The sequence below is a fragment of the Prunus persica genome, chromosome G1 (assembly GCF_000346465.2).
Source record: "Prunus persica cultivar Lovell chromosome G1, Prunus_persica_NCBIv2, whole genome shotgun sequence".
NCBI lineage: Eukaryota > Viridiplantae > Streptophyta > Magnoliopsida > Rosales > Rosaceae > Prunus > Prunus persica.
This window is the reverse complement of record NC_034009.1, coordinates 15,905,941-15,930,877: the sequence shown is the minus strand read 5'-3', so window position 1 is coordinate 15,930,877 and position 24,937 is coordinate 15,905,941. Positions and strand designations below refer to the sequence as shown.

The following is a 24,937-nucleotide window of genomic DNA, read 5'->3' as shown; positions in this document are numbered from 1 at the left end:
CAAAATTTTATTCATTCAAGTGCAAATTCATCAAATTTATTTATCTCCATTTCTCTTCGCCTTGAATGAATAATTGATTTAGGCATTTTCTTCAATTATTAGAGAGAGAGAGAGCAAAAACTCTAAGAATTTGAGAGAGAGAGAGAGAGAGAGTAAAGCGTGAAAGTTGAAAGTTGTAAAAAATAAATAAATAAATAAAGTACTTCTATGCTAGATTAGGTTGGACTATATATTATAGTATTATATTATTAGTAACAGTCTCGATCTCTCGGACTACAGGGGTCCAAGAGATTTGTGGTTACTCATCGTTGGATGTAAATTCAACGGTTCACTCACTTTTGCACTCTTTTCAATAAACTTTTTTGAACCATTAGATTAATATCTAACGGTAGGTGACCACAATCTCTTGGACTACAGGGGTCCAAGAGATTTTTGGTCACTCACCGTTGGATGTAAATTCAACGGTTCACTCACTCTTGCACTCCTTTTAAGAAACTTTTTTGAACCATTATATTAATATCCAACAGTAGGTGACCACAATCTCTTGGACTACGGGGGTTCAAGAGATTTGTGGTCACTCACCGTTGGATGTAAATTCAACGGTTCACTCACTCTTGCACTCCTTTTAAGAAACTTTTTTGAACCATTAGATTAATATCCAACGGTATATGACCACAATCTCTTGGACTCCTGTGGTCCAAGAGATTTGTGGTCACTCACCGTTGAATACCGTTGGATGTAAATTCAACGGTTCACTTACTCTTGTACTCATTTTAAGAAACTTTTTTGAACCATTAGATTAATATCCAACGGTAGGTGACCACAATCTCTTGGACTCCTGTAGTCCAAGAGATCGGGACTGTTATCGAAATACCTCTTGTGGTTTTCAAATAATCTTACTTTGCCCCTTGATGTTTCAAATGACTCAATCTCCCCATTGAACTTCCATTTCGTGACAAAGGTTGACACATTCCGTGTATTTTCAGATAAAAACAGTTAAATCAACTCAAGTGGCATGAGTATTTTGGTAAATTTAACTATTAAAATTTAAAAAATTCAAATTAAATATTAAAAAATGCTTGAAATTATTTAAAATAAGTCAAAAATAAAGATAAAAATGTCTCTTTTTTTTTCTCCCTGATTGTAGCTCTACCACCTTCTCCCTCATCTCAACCAGCCCCACCGCCCACCAACCTACACCCACCCCACCTTCTCCCTTCTCTCTCCCGTCAACCCCCTCCCCCCAATTGTCAAAAGGCTCAAACCCACAAACAAAATCATTAAATTTACTTCAGATTTCGCATATGTGGTAGTCCAGATCTTCCTCAGTAGCTACCAAAGAAAGGGATATATAGGGTGAATTGTTGGTTATGGTTTGATGATGTCGAAGAAAGAAGGAGGAGAGGGCAGGGATGACAGGACCCGACCCAAATTCCACTTTGGAATCTAAGCCGAACCTTGTGCGTGTCCAACACTTGACAGGTGCCGGGCACACTTCACCAAATTGCCCTTCTAATTAAGGCTCAAATTTCTTTTACGATTTGACTTCTGCTGAAATTTCGGCAGAGTCTCCCCTGTAATTCACTCATTTCCCAAAAATTTTACCTGTAAATATACAATTAATATTGAAAACCAAATCCCAATCATTCACAATGCATCAGGCAGACAACTTTGAATGGCCTCAGGCCTCTTTATACCAAACAAATCATTCTGCCATCGAAATCTGGTCTCAACTCTTGGAGCAACATGAATACGTTAACAAGTTTCAATATAACTTAACTGAACAAATTTTCAACACTTGATCTTGTGGCCACACCTAGTAACTCTAGGTTGCCTATGTACCCTTACTAAGGGATCAAGCCATATGCAGTTCTTTCATACTTCCCTAACCAAAACTTCAACTCTAACTAATCCTTTGAAAACGTACAAAAGATTTTTGATTTAAGAACAATCTTTCACCTACTCACGTATGTGCAAAGACAACTCAATATGTATGAAAACGAGAAAGTTACTAAAATAACTTTCGGTCACGTAAAACCTTAATATCGCTGTCAACAGTTTGAATAAAACATGTTTCTATCTTACACGTATAATAACAGACTCATCACTTAAGAGAATAGATATGAATTGTAGAAAATCCTTAAAACTTGGAAACCTCCAATCCTTGTCTCATAAAATTAGAAAATAGGTATTAAAACTTTTACTCAAAAATACCAAGATAAAATCATTAATTTTGTTTAAACATCTTAAAACCAAAATACTCTCCACCTAGGCGTACCCTCATTCATTGATCAATCAATTCCACTAATATTCAGTCAATTCTAATAATATTCCGTCAATTTCAAGTGTCACATAAGCTACACATCCTCGCAAGCCTCGGAAACAAAGAGTCAACCCGAGCCGCATTCCTCGCAAGACTTAGGAGACACTTAGTCAACCTGAGCCGCACATCCTTGCAGAACTCGGGGGGACATGTAGTCAGCTCGAGAACGCATATCCTCGCACCACACAGTTCAGGCGTCCTCGAAACTTGTGAGGCATTGTCATAAATGACAAAACTGTTTCAAAGGCAACTGGAGGGGTACTCCTGTGGTGAGTTTGAAAACCATATTCCAAAACTTATCATAAAATTTCTCATATTCAACAAATCCATATTTCAAATCTTTTCTCAACTTTCCAAATCAGTGTCACATCCCGGAATCGGCTCCGCCGTAGTACGATATTGTCCGCTTTGGGCCCCCCTCTCTGCCCTCACGGTTTTGTTTCTGGGAGCTTACGAGTAACTTCCCAGTGGGTCACCCATCCTAGGATTGCTTTAGCCCCCAACTCGCTTAACTTCGGAGTTCCTACGACTCCGAAGCCAATGAGCTCCCAAAAAGCCTCGTGCTAGATGGATGTGGGTGTGCACATATAAGGCACATCACCCCCTCTCTGTTGGTTGATGTGGGATCTTACAATCCACCCCCCCTTAAGGGCCCGACGTCCTTGTCGGCACACTTGCACCACACGACAGAGTGGCTCTGATACCAAATTGTCACATCCCGGAATCGGCTCCGCCGTAGCACGATATTGTCCGCTTTGGGCCCCCCTCTCTGCCTTCACTGTTTTGTTTCTGGGAGCTCACGAGCAACTTCCCGGTGGATCACCTATCCTGGGATTGCTCTAGCCCCCAACTCGCTTAACTTCGGAGTTCCTACGACTCCGAAGCCAATGAGCTCCCAAAAGGCCTCGTGCTAGATGGATGCGGGTGTGCACATATAAGGCACATCACCCCCTCTCTGTTGGTTGATGTGGGATCTTACAATCAGTTCTCAACTACCTTTGAATTTACACCACATACTGTTGAGAACTAGTGTCCATAATTCATCATTCTTAAACCACTGAGTATATAAATTAAATATAGACATGTACTTAGATATTTAATTAATTTATTATTAACGTCAAAAACTTCCCAACTCTTCACAACTAAACACAATATAATATCTTTGCAAAGGATCCACTAGTGTAGTGGTTTGGAGTATTTACTCCCTCAGGCAATGTCCTAGGTTCGATTCTTATCATCCGTGTAGTGTGTGTGAGTTTAGTATGCTATCGCCCCTCTCAATAGGAAAGGTTCTCAGAAACACAATATAATATCCTTAGAAAGTAAAAGCGATTATATAGTAACTCATAAACATTAACTCATCCAATAACACTCAGTCAGATACTTTAATAATAATCATAATAATAATAAAAAATAAATAATAACCCCTAGAGATCCCATCACTTCCAATAATGCATAATCTTCGAATATCCGACATAACATCCAAGAATACCATAAAATACTATAATCTAATATCAAAATCCAACCATATTCAAAATAATTCACATAACAATCAAGCCTCGTTCCTAGAATCATTCTTGCACTTCTCGAAGGATGAAACTACCTAGGAAGACTCTCGGTCAACCGAGTGGTCAAACTTTCCAAAACTGGTCAACTGGGCATACGGGGCCCACAGCCTCCAATTTTTTATCCGAAAGTTCCTATGGGTTCAACAAGGTTTAATATACAAGTCCTGCAAGTTTGGTCCGTATCGAACAGTCGGATAGCTCGCGATCGTACGATCGGACGGTTATCGTTCAATGCAAATTTTAAGTCATTGAATCGGAGTATCCGAGACTCCGATTCATGATCTGCGAATTCCAACACGATTCTAGAGATGCCTAGATCCACATATATTAAAATGAAATCGATCCAATGGTCCGAACATAGCAAACTAGGATAATGCCTAATATGCGATATCAGATCGATAGTCAAACGATAACCAAATTCAAATCCGGGCATACCGTCATGGTCAGGACGACATGAAGATTATTTTAGACCCCAAAGACTAGCTACAAAGTGGCCCACGCGCAGGCAGCGCAAAGGTGTCCAAAGCGATTCCGGCGATCACAAAATCTCCAAATCGCAGGTCAAGACCCATACCTACATGATCAGAACAATGGGTGGAGCAACTTTTGTTCTTGGACCAACCCCAAAAAGTGGCCAGCGATGGTCGAAATTGAGAGCCGAAAATTGACCAAATTTTAATCGCTAAATCAAGTGACAAAACGCAGAAATCGATCCTAAATAACCCAACCATCAGCTAGAACACATTAAGAGGATGAAAAAGTGTACCTAGATTGCAAGATTTGGTGCCGAAATTGCCGGAATTGCCGGAACAAGCTCCAAAAAATTTATGTAAATTCGACAACTTTTCTCGATTTTCTGGCGAGCACAGGCGAAGGTGGCGGCTGGGAAGGGTCGGCATTGGAAGAGGAGGAGGTGGCGGTCCTGTAGGAGGAAGGGTTGCTGGGTTCTTTTTGGGTACCTTTTTTTTTTACAGAAGAATGGGGAGGGGGAAGATGGTTGCTGGGGTTGGTTGGGTGGTGAGGCTGGTTGTGATGAGGGAAAAGGTAGTGGGGGTTGACGATTGAGGGAGAAAAAAAGAAGAGATATTTTTATCTTAAATTTTAACCTATTTTAAATAATTTCAAGCAATTTTTATATTTAATTTAAAACATTTAATTTTTAATAGTTAAATTTACCAAAATACAATGCCACGTTAGCTAATTTAATTATTTTAATATGAAAACTAACGGAATGTGGCAACCTTGGTCACATAATGGAAGTTTAGGGGGGGAAATTGAGTCATTTGAAACTTCAGGGGCCAACCTAAGACTATTTGGAAACCACAAGTGGCATTTCAACAAATAAGCCTTAACAATATAAGGTTAAGTTTCAATTTTTTATATGTTGATATTTTATGTAAATTATATAATCGTTTGGGGTCATGTGCCTATGAACATAATGCAACCCTCAAGAGCCGCCCTATATACTACGTACGGACCTACCTTAGAGCATCTCTAAGGGAGTGTGCAAATGAAGTAGGTAAAATTGTACTATAACAACCTAGGTGGTACGTTGCCTACTCATTTGTCTCATGAAAAAAGTTGGTCACTCTAAGGGATTAGGCAATGCAATTGTACAAACTATTATTATATTATTTACTTTTATCTTTTATATATACTATTATATTTTATAATAAAAAATAGGTGAGAGAGTGAAGATAATATTTTATCATAAAAAACAAGTGTGGCCCAATATACTTATTCACTTTGAAGTAGGCAATATTGCCTTTTTGGAAAGAGTATGTATATTTTACCTACCCATTTATCTATTCCCTTGGAGCATGAAAATGTTGATGAGCTTACAAATACATAATGATCGATATTTTTTTATTTAAAAAAAGGATATATTTTATTCATTAAACACAATAAAGTATAGAGCAACCATAGTGCTAAATATGAGTACAACATCTCCAATGACCAAACACAAAAACAATTTAGTTTGGTCTGGAGAGAATTACTCTTAAACATAAAAAGGCTTAAAACTCCAATTCGGCAAACAAAAGCACATGTATGCAGACTTACAATATAAATCCACTGCGCAACAACAGAAACGGAAAATCCGTATCAAAAAGTCGAAAAGTAAAATACAAACTCCCAAAGAGTTTCTGAGAATGATTAGACTACATCAAATAAAGAAAAAGAACACCGCTCCACATCCTCTTAGACAAACCAAAAAGACTCGTAGCGTCATAGCGGCTAAACCCTATCCAACACAAACCGTCAACTTTCAAGTTTGCAGCTCCAAATTCAGAACTTGAGCAAAACCTTGCGTGCGTGGACCAAGCTGCAACTACATCATGACGACTATGGTGATTTGCTGTGACTGCTTCAACAACACAACAAAACAAATGAAGTTGAGTCGACAGCTACCACAACACACCTCCACCCCCCAACCCAAAATCCCAGGTACAACAAAACCAGCAATATAATCAAGTAAAAGATCCATCAGTAACATAAAGCCACCAAGAACATATAAAAAAAACCCAAAAAATGACCAATCATATTCCCAACCCTCCCCCCCAAATCACAGTGATAGCAAAACCAGCAACACAATCAAGTAAAAGATCCAGCAGCAACAAAACACCACCCAAGAACATACAAAAACACAAAGAACATACATCAAGACGACTATAGTGATTTGCAGCGATTGCTTCAACAACACAACAAAACAAAAGAAGTTGAGTCGACAGCTACCACAACACCACCACCCCCCCTCTTCTTTTTTCCAATCCCAGCAACACAATCAAGTAAAAGATCTAGCAACAACATAAAGCCACCAAGAACATACAAAAAACACACAAAACAAAACAAACAAATTCCACCCCCTCCTCCAAATCCCATCGATAGCAAAACCAACAACACAATCAAGTAAAAGATCTAGCAGCAACATAAAGCCACTAAGAACATACCAAAAACACAAATAAATTAAAAAATAAAATTCCACTCCTTACCCCCCAACCCAATCCCACTGACAATAAAATCAGCAACACAATCAAGTAAAAGATTCAGCAACAACATAAAGCCACGAAGAACATAGAGAAATAAACAAATTCCACCCCCTCCCAATCCAAGCAATAGCAAAACCAAGAATACAATCAAGTAAAAGATCCAGCAGCAACATAAAGCCACCAAGAACATACAAAAAACACACAAAACAAACAAACAAATTTCAAGATCCAAACATATCTGGGCAAGAGTTAGAGAAAGTTAGAGAGACGATAAGGGAGAGAGAGGGGAGGGGAAGAACTAGGAAATAGAAAGGGAGGGGATAAGGGAGAGAGAGGAGAGGATAGGGAAATGGGGTGAAAAGCCACCGACCCCTAAGGGGGCGGTGACTGCTGTATAATCTCTAAGGGCTTTTCTCTCTACAGACTTAGAAAAAAAATGGAATTTAAGAATTCATCAAAGTGTCTAAAAACCTAGACTCGCCTCCATCGTGGGGATTGAACCAACGACAGAAAGGTTAAGAGGTTCGTGCATAACCAACTTAGCTACACGGGCTGTCACATAATGATCGATATAAAATTCCAGCAACACAATCAAGTAAAAGATCCATCAACAACATAAAGTCACCAAGAACATACAAAAACCAAGAACATACAGAAATAAACAAATTCCACCCCCTCCCAATCCAAGCAATAGCAAAACCAAGAACACAATCAAGTAAAAGATCCAGCAGCAACATAAAGCCACCAAGAACATACAAAAAACACACAAAACAAACAAACAAATATCAAGATCCAAACATATCTGGGCAAGAGTTAGAGAAAGTTAGAGAGACGATAAGGGAGAGAGAGGGGAGGGGAAGAACTAGGAAATAGAAAGGGAAGGGATAAGGGAGAGAGAGGAGAGGATAGGGAAATGGGGTGAAAAGCCACCGACCCCTATGGGGGCGGTGACTGCTGTATAATCTCTAAGGGCTTTTCTCTCTACAGACTTAGAAAAAAAATAGAATTTAAGAATTCATCAAAGGGTCTAAAAACCTAGACTCGCCTCCACCGTGGGGATTGAACCAACGACAGAAAGGTTAAGAGGTTCGTGCATAACCCACTTACTACACGAGCTGTCGCATAATGATCGATATAAAAGTCCAACAACACAATCGAGGAAAAATCCAGCAACGACATAAAGCCACTAGAACATACAAAAATAAACAATTTCACCCCCCCTCCCAATCCAAGCGACAGCAAAACCAAGAACACAATCAAGTAAAAGATCCAGCAGCAACATAAAGCCACTAAGAACATACAAAAAATACACAAAACAAACAAACAAATTTCAAGATCCAAACATATTTGGGCAAGAATTAGAGAAAGTTAGAGAGACGATAAGGGAGAGAGAGGGGAGGGGAAGAACTAGGAAATAGAAAGGGAGGGGATAAGGGAGAGAGAGGAGAGGATAGGGAAAGGGGGTGAAAAGCCACCGACCCCTAAGGGGGCGGTGACTATTGTATAATCTCTAAGGGCTTTTCTCTCTAGAGACTTAGAAAAAAAAATGGAATTTAAGAATTCATCAAAGTGTCTAAAAACCTAGACTCGCCTCCACCGTGGGGATTGAACCAACGACAGAATGGTTAAGAGGTTCGTGCATAACCAACTTAGCTACACGGGCTGTCACATAATGATCGATATAAAATTCCAGCATCACAATCAAGTAAAAGATCCAGCAACAACATAAAGTCACCAAGAACATACAAAAATAAACAAATTCCACCCCCTCTCCCAATCCAAGCGACAGCAAAACCAAGAACACAATCAAGTAAAAGATCCAGCAGCAACATAAAGCCACTAAGAACATACAAAAAATACACAAAACACACAAACGATGATCAAGATGCAAAGGTCTTTGGGCCAGAGTTAGAGAAAATTAGAGAGACGATAAGGGAGAGAGAGGGGATGGGAAGAACTAGGAAATAGAAAGGGAAGGGATAAGGGAGAGAGAGGAGAGGATAGGGAAATGGGGTGAAAAGCCACCGACCCCTATGGGGGCGGTGACTGCTGTATAATCTCTAAGGGCTTTTCTCTCTACAGACTTAGAAAAAAAATAGAATTTAAGAATTCATCAAAGGGTCTAAAAACCTAGACTCGCCTCCACCGTGGGGATTGAACCAACGACAGAAAGGTTAAGAGGTTCGTGCATAACCAACTTAGCTACACGAGCTGTCACATAATGATCGATATAAAATTCCAACAACACAATCAAGTAAAAGATCCAGCAACAACATAAAGCCACCAAGAACATACAAAAATAAACAAATTCCACCCCCCTCCCAATCCAAGCGACAGCAAAACCAAGAACACAATCAAGTAAAAGATCCAACAGATACATAAAGCCACCAAGAACATACAAAAAACACACAAAACAAACAAACAAATTTCAAGATCCAAACATATCTGGGCAAGAGTTAGAGAAAGTTAGAGAGACGATAAGGGAGAGGGAGGGGAGGGGAAGAACTAGGAAATAGAAAGGGAGGGGATAAGGGAGAGAGAGGAGAGGATAGGGAAATGGGGTGAAAAGCCATCGACCCCTAAGGGGGCGGTGACTGCTGTATAATCTATAAGGGCTTTTCTCTCTACAGACTTAGAAAAAAAAATTGAATTTAAGAATTCATCAAAGTGTCTAAAAACCTTGACTCGCCTCCACCGTAAGGATTGAACCAACGACAGAAAGGTTAAGAGGTTCGTGCATAACCAACTTAGCTACACGGGTTGTCACATAATGATCGATATAAAACATATGAGAGGAGTGTAAGATAACTATGTTAGAGTGTCTCTAATAGAAATTAAAAAAGAGATAAATAACTAATTTCGAGTCAATTTTCTATTCAAAGTGCAATAGTTTGATATGGGAGTTAGGTTAAGTAACATGCAAGCTATTTAATTTCTGAATTTATTAGGCTCCTTGTAGTGCTTATAGTGACCCGCTCTAATTCATGAGAATCTCTGAACTCATTCTATTATGGATACCCTAAAAATAATATTTTGAATAATAACATAAAATGTTTTGAACAATAACCCTAAACTCAAAGACTAGTAATTTTCCACTCCACGAGGTTTTTAATAATAAAAAATCACGTAGTGGAAAAAGACTTTAATTTACAAACTAGAGGTCTAAGGTTCAAATTGTTATAGCATCATTATAGTTGTGGGTACGATAAATCCTCTTCCACCGTAATTTAGATATTGCTTGTACTATAATAAAAATATTTAAAATATAAAAAAAAACCATGCATGTCAGGCTCACAAAGCTTAGTGGTCATCAAAAGTTTTGAGGTACGATTTTAATATCTTGTTGCTGTTTAATTGCCATTGTATTATTAGCTTTTAGCCTGAAATTTTAAGATAAATGCTGAAATAATTGTGATCTCCTATGCTTGATTTGACCTCGGTGGAGAATTTCCTCATAAGAACTGCAGAGATTTGTTCATAATGTCAGACAGAGAGAGTGGTTAATCAGTAGATGGATTACTGTTTAAGTGGTGGCTATGCTTTAAAGTCAAACAATTACGCTAATATATGATTAAGGTCAATCAAATACTGGGCAGCATGAAATAAAATAGGTGATTAAATTAATTCAGTTCGTCTTAATTAATCCTGTCTCCTAATGAGTTTCCGGCCACAAACCCAATAAAATAATATTTCTGTTGAGATTATTTTAAACGATGGAAAGCTGCGGGTTCAAATATGTTTTTGACATTTCCAAACAGGTGCGATCTCATTTTTGAAAATCATATCATTTGGAATGCGACGTTTCTGATTTACTTTTGAGATATTTCTGCGGAGTATAATTAATGGAACAATAGCAAGGCAATACACAATGTGTACGCAGATGTTCATATTATATTAATCATGCTGAATTATATTTCTTAATTAAATACTATTTGCACATGGAATGTAGATACTAGAATATGAAACGAGACATTGATTTCATAATCAGCAAAGCTTGACTCCTTAAAATTAGAGAGGAATTCATTCTTAAAAAAATAGGATTTTGACACTTGTCAATTTCAAAATAATAAAAGTTTATCAAAAAATAAGAAATAGTTAAATAAAATTAACAAGTGTCAAAATCCCATTTGTTTTGAGGAGGAGCTACTCATCAGTCTTTTAAGGAGCCAAGCTTAAGAGCACTTCCATCCCTCCCTTTTTATGGGGGACTTAGGCTCCCAAAAAATCCCTACAAAAGAAAAGTTATCATTGCAAGAAGTGGGCCCATGAAACTGGACAAGTTGACGTCATCGGCCAATTTAAATACTAAAAAAATTCATAATTTTTTTATTTTATTTTATAAATACCTAATCTTATTCTTCACTTCCCACACTGAAATCCATATAAATTCATCTCCTCATATCTTATGTAAATAATAGTTGTTATTAGATTGCTATAGTAATGGATGGGAATGCATCAAAAAATTGCTATGACAATTACTATTCATATGAATAGTATTTATCTTTAATTATCCTTATCTTTTGCCATGACACAATTTAAATAGAATGTTTCAATACTTGAAGCGTTGAAGCACCAACAGGATTCTAACGTGGCTAACCAGATTTTATGTGCGATAATTTAGGTCCAAAAGAAGTTAGTCATTCCATATCAGGATTCCCATTGAAAATACAACTTTTACATGAGAGAGAGAGAGAGAGAGAGAGAGAGAGAGAGAGAGAGATTTGATTTGACGACACAAATTTTGAAGCCAAAGTACACCAAGACAACCCCACCGCACTTATAAAAGTCCACAAACGCAAAGAATTCCAGCCAAACACAAGATATATATATATATATATATATATATACAATAATTATTTCCACAATACTCATTTCAATTTTGAACAGTAATATCTTCAAAAAGGAGTTTCAAAGAGGGCCTAGATTGACGTCTAATGTAAACGAATGAAATAACTCGCAGATGTGGGTTAGAGTTGTTGGTCAGAGTATGCCTTGTCTTCTTATACTTGAATTTAAATCTCTTTTTAAATCGAATTTACTTTCCCATAAATTAGAGTATAGTTTAGAATATCAATTTATATAAAAAAAAATAAAGGCTATAAAATAACTCAACAAAAGGGTATTAAGGAAGCACCAAATGCTTAAAACCACTAAAAAGAATAAAAATATGATGTGAAATTGGAAGTACAAGTAAAATTATTTTTCTTGTTTTAATACTGTTTTTCTTATACACCATAAGAGTCGAACATAAGCCATACCACTTTCCAACTAGTGTCACTCAAGCTGTATAGCTTATAGGTTTAAAAACTAAATATTTTACTCACGACGTTTATGATAGGCTGATATACCGTAGAAAAGTTGAAGATTTTATTTTTATTTTTAACAAGCTTAATATTCCTTTTGAGAGCTTGGCTTGTTTTTGTCTTACCATCCAGCTTTAACGACGCCAGAAATGAGATGAATTCGGTGTTGAGAGTATTTATTTCATATTGAAATGTTAAAGAATTTAATATGGACTTATAAAGAGTTGGACTATATTCAATAGAAACTGTAATTTTTTTGATCATGCGAAACACGATATAAACTCGGAGAATATAGATTCACGACACTTGCTCTATCATCATATAGAAGCATTATTTCTACGTCAATTGCAAGTAAGCCAAGGTAACAAACTTTAAATATTGCATGGTGGAGGGGGGTACGTCGCCATATATTGCAAGTGTGATTTTATAAATTGCAAGCAGAAGAAGACCTCGTGCGGCAGGCAGTCTTTCATTAAGGCAAGGACACTGTTGGGGTCAGCTTTGTTTTGCTTCCTAAAAGTCTTTCTAATGAACTTTCTTTTGGGTTTGCAAAGACTTGACACTAGCTCTCTAGGGGAAACAAGGGCAAGAAACACATGATCGATTCTTCTTTCCTCAGTCTTGTGCCGACTTTTTCTTTCTAAGTATTAATTCCACTACTCGTTGCTCGCAGCTAAATGTGACTAATTATATTATAACATAATTCAATGATTATCATGACAATCTGCCTGTTAGCCAAGCATGATCGTAGATTCACCAAAAGTGTTAGGTAAAGTGTTTGGAATAACTTTTTATACTAATAATTATAGATTTTACTTTACATTACTATATTATTCCAACCAGAATTGTCCGTTTCGAAAAACTCAACTTGATGACCAGTAGTCCAGCTGAATACTTTTTAACCACTTTTTAATACCATAGGTTTTGGTGAGTGATGTGTGTAACCAACATCCATAAAGATAAAATTATTAATTGATATGACATGTATACATGATTTGCCCTATCATATGGTACTAAAATATGGTTAAAAATAACTAAACAAGAGTTAGTTGAGTTGGTAAGAATCGTACTTTTCGTTATCAATGTCTAGATTCGAGTCCTGCTGTCAATAATATCTCTTGACGGATAATGTATAAAAACCAAAAAAGGGATAGAGATCCCCTATAAATTCTCAAAGAGACCTTAGTATGCCTTGGCCCTAAGATGGAGTAGCCTTCCCTTAAACTTTTTTTCATCCGAAAAAAAAATTGTGGTACGAAAACTCAACCAAAAAAATGTGGTATGTAACCAATGCCAGAGTCACAAGTTCTACACTGTTGGCCTCGTGATTTTCTCTATTAAAATTACATTTGGATTCTTTGGTCCAATAGTGGGGGCCTGGACTGTGAAATATTCAAATCTATTCTGGAGCTTATTTCTCAGGCTTTAAGGATTTTGTTATCCATTTTGTAAGTTCTGACTTGAATACCCAGAAACAATTGGGCTGACAAATTTTTACACTTTCTTTGGGCTAAATTAGATCAACCCATAACCTTAGACTAATCCAACCTATTTTAAAAGCCAAATACCAAGATTTTTCTGTTTTCTCATCAAACCAAATACCCAAAGTGTTTTTTTTTTGGGAAATAGCCATAAATGCCACCATTTTTATAATTGTAACTGAAAATATCACTCCTTTCCAATTTTTTTGCAATTATTACCTATAAATACATACTTATTGCCCATTTATTGGCCAGATAACACTTTTGGTTAGTTTTTGGCTCACGAAGAGAAGATCAAGAACAACCTACAAAACCCACAGCTTTGCCCTCAAAACCCAGTTCTTCCTCTTCCTCTCTGTTTTATTCTCTACCCAAATCCAATTAAAAGGGTGACATTTTGAGCTATTTCCCTGTAATGGAATCGTGCAAAGCCCCCAAATCCACCCCCTTTTGACTTAAAACAACAAATCCACAAACCCTAACCAGTGAGAAAGGGAGCTATTTCAATGGCGATACAGACCTCGAGCCCGAGCAAAAGACATGCTTTAGGCGAAACGACTCAAAGCACTTATTTGGTAAGCTTCCAATTCGCTACTTTCCCACTTCTGTTATTTGGATTAGAGGGACCTTATGGCATAGAAATAGCGACAACATCAAGAAGTAAAAATGAAAGACTGAAACTAAAATCTTCTCGCCAAGTGCAACCGTTGAATTTCACGATAGGTTAAACTGTACATGTTTGGAATTTGAAGCAATTGAAAACATGATTGTTGTTTTTATTTTATTTTTCAATAGAAAAAGACAGAAATCAAGGTTTCTAGTATTTAGTGCATGTATAACATTATGCGTTTATAATGTTTTGCATAGAGTGTGAACTATTTCTACAATGTAATTTGGAGGGAGTTTCTGTGGGGAGTTAATTCTTTAATCTGTCAATGTAGTTTGGAGGGAGTTTTTGTGTGGAGCTAATTCTGGGGCATTTGGAGAAGGAATAATGCGTCCAGTTGTCTCTGTAAAGATAAGTTTCTGTTGGGAGCTATTTTCAGGGCATTTGGGGACCTGTAAAGACATGTATTCAGAGCCAAGCTTATCTTTGTGCAATTCAGGTATGATCATAGAGTACAGATGTTATCGATGTAGCATTCACGGGTAATGAGTAAAGCTCAATTTTTTGGTATGCAATCATATGGATGGAATTTAACTTGATGTAAATTATATGTAAGAAAGTAAATTTTTGAGTATTGGTATCCAAATGTATGGTCCCTCCTCAACCTTCCCTCTTTTCTCTTATTTTCATCATGATGGGGATCAGGGAATTAAGAGTCTTGAAGACTGTTGGCCTCTTAACTCAATCCTTGTGTACCATCCAAATAGTTAGTTTAGTTTTGGCGGAATTTTTTTGTTTGGGATTGAGAACGTTAACAGGATTTTAGATGGACATCTCATTCATCCTTCTTGTAACTACATTTCATTAATAAAATCTGTGAGTGTTATAAGAAAAATTGAAGTAAAAGAATATATATATGTGAGGTTGTGCTACATGCAATCAAGTTCACCATGAGGCCATTAGTTCACTGTAAAATACTGGAGGTCTTTGCCTGCCAACAATTGCGGATTTAAATTTTCTTTCATTTGACAGATGCTGGTCCACACTTGCAAGAGATGTGTCATTTAGTGGTCTAATGATATGTTGAATAGTGATAGTTTGTATGCATCACCCTTTTTCTTTTGGCCTTTCCCACAATTGCACTGGGAAAATACGACTGCAACTCCTAATAGTCAAAATTTATTCTTATAGTATTGCTACTTCTTAACATGCACTCCCCCACACTTGCTTATTGCTAGATTTTGTCCCGAAAAGGAAAGAAATACCCTGTTCTGGTCATTGGTGAATCATAGGCAGTTAAGCTTTTTGCCTCTAAAAGATTTAGTTGTCATTATCCTGTTTCTCCCTCCCTAATCTGGTTCTTATTTCTAGTATATTAGTTTTGTTTCAAATTATGATTTCATCTGCACTATGCAGGTTATGTTCTATCTGAAGGCTTGAAAGATTGAATAGAATATGGGAAGCAAAATTACATGCAATCCAAATTTCCATAGTGGTGGTATGTTTGAGGGACGCTTACAAGAAGGTTTGTCTAGTGGTGGTATGTCTTTAAGTCTTGTATAATTGAATTCAGTATTTTTTGTAGGGTGATATATACTTGCCTTGATTCATTGATGGATTATGGAAGTTAGACATGATAGCAAAATGGCCTAACATTTAGTAGTTTTTTGTAAGGCCTAACATTTACGTCGAAAATTTTCTATGGTTCATTGGATGGATTATGGAAGTTAGACGTTATAGCAAAAGGGTTTATCAGTTTCCATCTAATGTTTTTGTTAATTTAGTACAAGGGTGGTTGGATGCACATCTCAGAGGTAGCAAATCCAGTTTTAGCTCTTACATTAATGGCAGCACTGCGAATTTCCAAGAAGGATTGAGCATGTCAGTAGATAAAAGGGATTTTACCTTTACAAAGGAGCTGCATGAGAAACTTGCACTAAATTTCTTTCCCATCCGATCTTGTCTGCAGATTGGGGAATGTTTATGTATCCAATTAAATAATTTGGACAAGATTTTAATGATGTTTTCATGTAATGTGTGTGTATGTATGTTTTTAAGACAAAGGAAATTTAGTACATATGCGGATAATTTAATGCCTGGTATTGTTTTGGAACCATAATCATTGTCAATCTCATTGTCTCTTTAAAAGATTGCTGTGAAATAGTTACTTCATTTTCTTCTTTCCTTTGTTTTAAGATATTTTTGTTTGGAGAAAAATAACTCTGTTTTTGTAATCTAAAAGACTAGGTATTTATGTCCCACATCTTGGGACTAACTGAATGTGCTTTTTGATATTGAAAGGAAGCTAGCATCTTTGGTTGAAAAAATGAAGGTGTTAATGCTGAAGTAATTTCTACTTGATTTCAATTTGCCTATAAAACTTGTTGACTGGTGCTCAACAAGTTGGGTTTTTGTAGCTTGAATTGCCGTATAATTTAGGTTTGCTTTTTGCATGTGAGTGTTTTAATGGATTGGATCTTCTACCTGTATGTTTGTCAAATCTCAATCATGTTTCTGAGATGAGTTGTGCAGTAGTATTGGTTGAAATTAATATGTTATTTATACATTGAAAGCATATTGTTTCTCGACGGTGAGTATTTGACCAAATTATAATTTGCTGTAGTTTTGTCTTGACAATTTATGTTTCTTTCTCTTTTTCTTTTCAAGTTGTATAAGGAGAAGAAAAGCCGCACCCAACTCGTTTCCCTGTGAAGAACAAATTTGAGGTTAACAGTTACAAAATGTGTTTTAGCTGGTTTGTGCAGACGCTGATGTGCAAGTCATACACTGGCGTTGGAGACCATTTTGTGCATAATTTAATGTGTAGACAAGGAGTTCTTTGAGATGCCTTCTGAAGACAAAAGCAAAGCTTCTATTATGAGAATGCTAAGGAAACTTGCAGCAAACTGTACACATAATTGATTATGCTTGTTATTATTAGTAAGGACATCTAAGACATTATGTATTCTTCTTGTGGAGCCGTATGTTTCTAATATTTGTGTAATATACTTCATACTGTTTTTGAGGTCATTATTATAATGATATGAAATTTTCATACATGGTTATTATTTTTTATGTACTATTTATTATCTGTAGCAACTGAATATTGTAATAGTTCAACAATTAGAACATTATATAATATGGGAAAGAGAGTACAAAGACATCAATAAGGTACTTGTTTATTGCCATTTTATTGCTTTGGCATTGGTTGTCTATTGCCGCTTTATTGCTTGTTTATTGCTTTCATATTGCTTTTGTATTGCATGTCTATTGCCACTTTATAATCTACATATAATGGAGTGGAAGCAACTATGGATATTGTCAAAATTAACCATTCTTATATTGTCGTCTTTTATGTATCAATACTGTCGTATACGTGACTGCCATCTCTTGCTCAGGATCCCAAATTTTTCAAGTAAACTGAATTTAAATTTCATTTAATGGTATCAAAATAATTACATGGTCTCCTAGATATCAGAAGTGCAATGGAAAATTAATGAATTGATCTAGACAAATAGAGACCTGAAGTGATACACATCGACCTTTTTCTGTGAGCTGATTCGATAAATAGAAATTGTCTGGTGCTTTTTGTCTTAAGAAGGGTGGTTTAACTTTGCCTTATTTGCTTTTGGTCTGTAACATTATTTCTCATTGGCTGTTCTTGGAAATATTTTTTTTTTCTTTCTTTCCTTGTGTATCCCTTAGAACTTGCATTTTGCCTTATGGAATTGTAGATGTTTATTTGTATGTAGTAATGGTGGATTTGTGTGCAGTGAGAATTTCTAATTTCAAGTCATGTGGTTGAGTTTTGCATATATGAAGAATTATTTGTTATTCATACATTAATCGAACTCTTTGAGTTTGCATACAGTCAAGTATTATACATAAACTTTGTGGAATTTTTAAAAACCTTTGGTTTGGGGAAAAGAAATGTACATGTCAATTTCATAACTGTAAAGTATAGAGATGGTTACCAAATATCATGTTGAGCACTGTGACCCCTAAGTATAGAGATGGTTACCAAATATCATGTTCAGCGCTGTGACCCGTGCAAAGTTAAATTGCATAAATTAGTTTACTAGTTGTTCTTTATCGTTTTGAAGATTCATTACTTGTTCCAAAAATTAGTTATCCCTATTAGATCACATAGTGTTTGAACTAATGGTCATCACCTCAATCCTGCCTTTGCTTGCTCGGAGAAGCTCTGCTGTTTACTTTTTTTTGTCAAAAGGTTTAATGGAGAGCTATCTATCCATTCCAAATTAAATTCATGTGTTCTTTGTTTTCCTTATAGGAAAATTGAGGTCAAACAATGGTCATATGTCAAAAATGAAAAACAGAAGAAGTGCATAATTCGTTTTTGCCTAAAATGCAATAAACTAGTGATATGTTGGTGATACAGTAGTGATAGAGAGGCGATAAAAGGGTGCTAGAAATTGTTGTTTCTGTTTATTTTGGGCTTTTTCTTTTGTTTCATTTCATTTACTTAGCTTTAATAGTTGGATGATTACGAGATGAATTTGTGTGAATTATTAATACAACAAGTACATATATGAAGATTAAGACGAAGAACATATCGTATCACCAAACATAATCAAACCACCAAATGTAATCATCCTTTTCTTCAACCCATCACGAAGCATTTGCATATTTATTCATACCTTCCCTTTTGTGTACATTATTTTTTAGTTATTATTATTTTAAAATAATTTCTTACAATGTCTTACGGTGCAATTATGATGCATCTGACTGCCTGTTTTTGAAAGGCACGTTGTTTCATTCTCGTCGTTGTCTTTTTTTTTTTTAATGAAGTAGGGCCTAAACCGTAAACCCATTGATGAGCCGTACTCAATATACATACAGTATAATGGCAATATGTGGCCAATATACATGCACTAGAGAGGCAATATTAGAGCTATATAACCACAATACAACAGCAATAGGAGCAGAATATACATGCAATAGGGTGGCCATATGCATAAAATATCTATGCAATACAAAGGCAATATTAGTACAATACACATCCAATATGAGAGCAATATTAAGTCAATCTACATACAATACACACACATCCATTACAGACTACAATTTAGACATGCAAAATAAATCGCCACCGAACCCTAACAATACTATCCTGCGAAGGGAAAAGGAAGGCAACACTTTGACATTGCATCACCCAGCACCGCATGAACCGAACCAGCACTCACCCTTACTAGAGGTCCATCAAAAGATCCATGTCTTTGGCCTTCCTCCTCGCTGCATGCACGAGGCTAGGATATTAAGCGAAAAATAAACAAAAAATACAGAGCATAAACAAAACCCCAGCTATTTACAACTGACCTACTAATTCAATAGCTCAAAGCCAATTAGAAAATTGTCATATCCACTCTGTCAAAGTTGTGCTCACAATGGGGTCTTCTTGGACACAAATACTAATAACTAGCTGCTAGCAATACCAATATCCTATGATCAAAGAGTCGTTGTTCAGAATGTATGCATGTCATTTTTCTATTATAAATCAATTGTTCAAAATCATTGCATTCAAATTCATAATTAAGCTCACATATTTATTATAAAAAAAATTTTTAAAAAAAACTCAGCACTTATCAAGAGCCTATTATTACATCATTGTATTCCAAGAGCATATTACCCCACTATTGTATTCAAACGAGCATTTTTTTATATCTAAAAGCACATTTTGCTTTGCAAAATTGTGTATTTAAGGAGCCTATTGCTCTGTATTTCAAATGAGGCAAATATATAGGTTTGATTTTTGTTTATCCCCAAAACCTCCCTAGGCTACAGTGGGCTGTAGCCTTTGTCCTAGTTCCGCTAGTGTATTCTAGGGTTCTTGTAATGATCTATTCACTTTGTCGAAACTATGTTCTTCTTTGCCAATCGGTAAATAAGAATTTCAGGGCAGCAGAGCAAGAGAGAACACTATCATGCACGCTATCAAATTGCTTTTACTCTGATTACAATGACAATTGAACCTATAATTTTTCTAATACATGAAGCATGATGAAGGTATTAAGATGCAACTGTCCAAGAGGCTTCAATCGGCGGCAGAACGAACATGAGCACACGCCCTTACTTTAGCACAAAAGATGCGCCGGTGTCCTCCATCGTTCCAATAGAGTCCTTGAGAAGTCTCTGTGCTTCTTCTCTCCTCCTAAACAAGAAAGTGAAGCAAAAAGTCACAAGCAATTATGTAACATCCAATCCACATGGCAGATTGATTACACAGTCACAGTACCAGTATATTTAAGGAATTTATATGCATCTTCGAACTCTTACACTGACCATGCACACACCGCTGTTTACTTTTAACATCATAATTCAAAGTTGAAAGAAACTAAAAATCAACATTTCGATGCCTCACATACAAGAATAGGGGAGTTTTTCTACAACAACTTCTACAATGCACCAAAAGAATAGCCTAGTAGATTCAAGTACTTTTACTCTAAATAAAATGCTATAAGCGATTCATTTAAATGATCGAAGGACAAAGAAATTTTCTTTCAACTGTTTTGGAAAACAAAGCAAAACATTTCAGCCTCAGACCACAAATATTTTCAGTAATTTTTGAAAGCATACCTCTTTATATCCTCCACAGCTTGTTTACGACGTTGTATCTGAAGTTCTAGAATGTGAATTAACGTTGCCCTAGCCTGTATGATAAAATACATTACAAAATAAAGTACCTCAAAACACAAACCAATACAGTGCATTCTAAGACCCAAAAAACTATCTTACTTGATGGGGGCACAATGAGTTGAGAAGATGATGCAAGTTCTTGAAGATAAGAGATATATCTTCCACACTCCTCGCATACTGTGATGGTCTCTCTACAAGAATATCAGCCAGCTCCAAAATGTGCAGCTGCAATTCTCTGTTAAGTGACCTCAGTTCCTTCTTAAAATCTAAGAAGGATCACAATTTTTGTCAGAGAAGCATAAAACATTTTAGAGGGGAAAAACAAACACATGCATATGCACAAAATATATATATATATGTATATATATATAAAGAAAACACTAGAATAAACAGACATACACGCATGTGCACATGCAGTTCTTTTTTGTTTCTTGTTAGTTATTATCAATAAAATCATACTCTGCAAACCAGATGATACATACCCCCTAACATTCTTCTCCTTTCTAGAGAGGACATTTGTATTGCACTAAAGAAGGCTCATTAAGGGATCATATTTTAGTTGTAATGTCGGATCTATCATGCATGACAACATTTTCTAGTATGGATTGGATATATGCCATAGCCTAGAAAACTATGGCAATCAATCAGAAATGTGGAATAACTTGAACCAAGAAAGTTGTAGATAACTGTAACCAAGAGAACATTTCTCAGTCTAGTAACCGTGTTCTAACTTAGCAAAGAAAATCTCTCTTTTGCTAACATCTTTCCAAAGAAAGTTATAGTTAACTAGTTTATAAAAATGATAAATAATAATAAGATAATTCAACCAATGCTAAGAAGAAACTGCAATAAATGATGATTGCAACAATGCTTGAAGCAAGAAAAAGTTCACATTAATTCCTAAATTTCAAAAGCAGTAATTTCACATGACAATACAAATAATTAAAACTAGAACGGAGGGAGGCATAGCAATGTTTGGGCCTTTTGGATACAGTTGACGCACTCCCTGATCTTCCAAGCTCGGAAGAATGTCATCAGTCTATATAAAATAAGATAAAACTAATTAAGAAGAGATGACAAGGAAAGCAAAGAAATCATACATTGATAACATCAACACAGTAAATTATAGAATTACACATATTTTCCAAACTCAACATTCAAAGCCAACAACTTTAAAGGTACATATATGACATTCCTGGCTAAAGCAACTGCTATAAAGGAGAGATGGCATTCTTCAAACAGTAAATTCAACAAACTTTACTTTTCACCAAAACTTCTAGTATCCAGTCATTAGTGACAAAAGCAATTTTCAGAAATCAAATTACACAGTTTATATCAATTTTGACAGGAAGAATGCAAAGAATGAGAAAAGCTCACAGTGTAATTGCCACCACAGCAAATGTATGTCCCTTCAATCGGAGGGGGCAGCTCCGGAGCTGATTTGGGATCTTGCCATTAATCTTTGTAGAGCTTATAATACGGTGGTGGTGGTGGATATGTCGTTGTAGCCATTGCCAGCACCTTCTGGCCAAACCTAAATCAACCAAGTTTAAAGAAAACAATCATGCCAAGCGCAGCTCTCCAAATCAAACAGAAAACAAATTGAAATAACCTAATAGAAATATTAAGAAATCACCCAATTATGTACATAGAAACACTGAATTTAAACCTAGAAACACAGTCTCCTTTGCATCACGACACTGACACCTAAAGCGAACACATAGCCACACAATTGTTTAAACCAAACCATAAACCTACAATTTCCTTTTAACAGAGACAAAGTACCCACACCTCCATTTGCATCTCCACCACTCTATCACCCGAACCACAATCAAATGCATTCTACCAAACCAAAAATCAAGCCCATTTAAAAATGCCATAAACAAAACATTCTCAAAAGATTACAGGGAACCCGAAACCATCCCATAAATTAAATCCACACCTCCATATGCAAAATTTGATTATAAGCATGTAGATTCCATAAGTCCTTTTTGACAATTACCCATCCATAAACAACGTCCCTTCCTTTGATTTGATTCAAGTAAATCTGAATATTGTGGAATTAATTCTTGCAGAAATCACAGAGCAACCCCTAAACCCTAAAACCCTAAACCAATTTCTTACAAATCCATACACCATAAACCAAATTCACAAAAACCCCAAATTTCAAAGAAAAGGTAGATGAACAGTACCTCGTGGATGTCAACCATGGAGTTAAGCTTGGATGAACAGCCACCGCTGAGGGAGAAAGACGATTGCGTCGGAGAGAGAGAGTTACACGAGGGAGAGAGCTGAGCGAAAGAGAGAGATGGGTCGAAGAGAGAGATAGAGCCAAGAGAGTTGAGAGAGAACCCAATTTCTGGAAAACTGATATGGTACAATCAGTCCACAATAAAGATGTATTTATAGGTGATAGTTGTACAAAAATTGGGAAGGGGTGGTATTTTTAATTACAATTATAAAAATGGTGGCATTTAGGGCTATTTCCCTTAAAAAAAACCTTACGCGCCGTACATCTAAAGAAGCCAGCATTTTAAACTCAAGGGCTCGATAGTTTTTTTTTTTTTTTTTTTTTTTTTGAGGGTTCAAATCGGATGAACCGAACTTCATTAATAAAAGAGGAGAACCCAAAAGAAGATATTCCCAAATTATCAAACTGTACATGATCACTAAGCACAGAAAGCAAAATAAAGGAAACAATATTAAAAACACCTAACACAGCACAAGGACTCCGTCTAGATAATCAATTGCTGGGTGAGAGACAACAAAACCACCTCAAGCTCAGAGGATTCAGAGCCATCCAGACCGGCACACAGTATTAGGCATTTGTTGGCGGGCAAGGGAGACCATCGTTGTTGAACAACCTCAGTGGGAAGCAAAAAACTTCACCCAGATCCTTTGGCCCTCTATCAATGTCAACAATGGTAGATCCCGGAATTTTTATAGGGGTAGGCTAAATAATTTTTTTCAGAGAAGAGATATATTATAAGCCTTTTTTCTTGAAACAAAATGTAAATAAAATTTAATAAATCAAACAAAGTCACATTGCAAGCAAATATAACACAAAAAAGTACAAAATATAAATAAAATCCACTTTTTTTTAAGAATGAATAAATAATTTTTCCTCTCTTTGCCGGTCTATTATCATGTGACATGATATCCTAATAGACACCAAAAATCATATATGCTAATTAATAATTCAAGTTGCAAAAATAAAACATATATCTTTCTCTCTCTTTAGCACAGGTCCAGCATCGCCTACCGAAGGGAAGTGTTTATTGAAGACAGATCCGGTCCCTCGATCGTCCACATCATCTGTAAGTTGGTCATACCACTACTTGTCTAATTTTTAGCAGCAACAAAAATAAAAAGAAAAAGAAAAATAATTTTGTTTTCATTGAAAAATGGTTTATTTGTTTTGTTTACATTTTAATGAATGGTAAATACATGTAGATTGAATACGCCCCAATTAATAATTAGTGGCACAATCCCAGCCACAAAAAATCTGATAGATGGGAGACACGAAGGGCGTAAAAGGGGAAACAGGAAAACATGCAAAATTAGGGTTTCTCAAATTGGGATCTTGGAATTGGAAGAGGAAAAAAATAAAATTAATGTCCTATTCTGAGAGAGAGAAAGTACAGGGGTTAAAGATTCGAAGCGTCGTTGGCAAGGATACTTTTGTTCTTCTTCTCATAGCTGTGTGAGAATCAATATGTGGGCAATGGCTATTAATCATTTGCCTGAGCTCTACTAAAAGGGTTAATGATTTGTATCCCCTGGGGTGGATTGGTCAATGCTGTTCTCGAGCACCCATGAGGAGAAACCACGAGACAGTTGAGCTTTTCAAGGTTCCTTCCCCTACGTAGCACCCTGTTAATCTAGTAGTTAGATTCTGTAGGCACTTAAAAATATCTTCCCGTGAGTCTTGGGCCCTAAGGTGCTGGGGTTTGTTCATCCAATCGCTTAAGGCTCTATTTACTATTTCTAGGATGCCCCTTTCGCTTTATT

At 36.2% G+C, this 24,937-nt stretch overlaps 1 long non-coding RNA gene and 1 pseudogene across 1 annotated transcript; one reads left to right on the top strand and one right to left on the bottom strand.

Moving 5' to 3' along the window:
• Positions 13,930–17,410, top strand: LOC109948336. The gene is made up of 3 exons (XR_002270986.1): positions 13,930–14,237; positions 14,604–14,768; positions 15,686–17,410. It is a non-coding gene; the product is annotated as an uncharacterized LOC109948336 (long non-coding RNA).
• On the bottom strand, positions 20,201–23,030 carry LOC18791889 (annotated as a pseudogene).